Here is a 377-nt window from a genome sequence, read left to right as displayed (position 1 = left end):
CTCCAAAGCATTCACACATATGGTTTTGTACACCAAAATGCATCTATTTATTATTCAATTTATTGTGTGAATGCTCGAAAGGATTCACACATATGGTTTTCGACACCAAAACTCATCTATTTATTGTGTGAATGCTCCAAAGCATTTCTACACCAAAATTCATCTATTTATTATTCAACTTATTGTGTGAATGTTCCAAAGCATTCACACATGTGGTTTTCTACACCAAAATTCATCTATTTATTACTCAATTTATTGTGTGAATGCTTTGGATCATTCACACATATGGTTTTCTACACCAAAACTCATCTATTAATTGTGTCAATGCTCCAAAGCATTTCTACACCAAAATTCATCTATTTATTATTCAACTTATT

Source organism: Entelurus aequoreus, linkage group LG03 (assembly GCF_033978785.1).
Source record: "Entelurus aequoreus isolate RoL-2023_Sb linkage group LG03, RoL_Eaeq_v1.1, whole genome shotgun sequence".
Lineage (NCBI taxonomy): Eukaryota > Metazoa > Chordata > Actinopteri > Syngnathiformes > Syngnathidae > Entelurus > Entelurus aequoreus.
The sequence above is the reverse complement of the archived record's forward strand: the minus strand, read 5'-3'. Positions refer to the sequence as shown.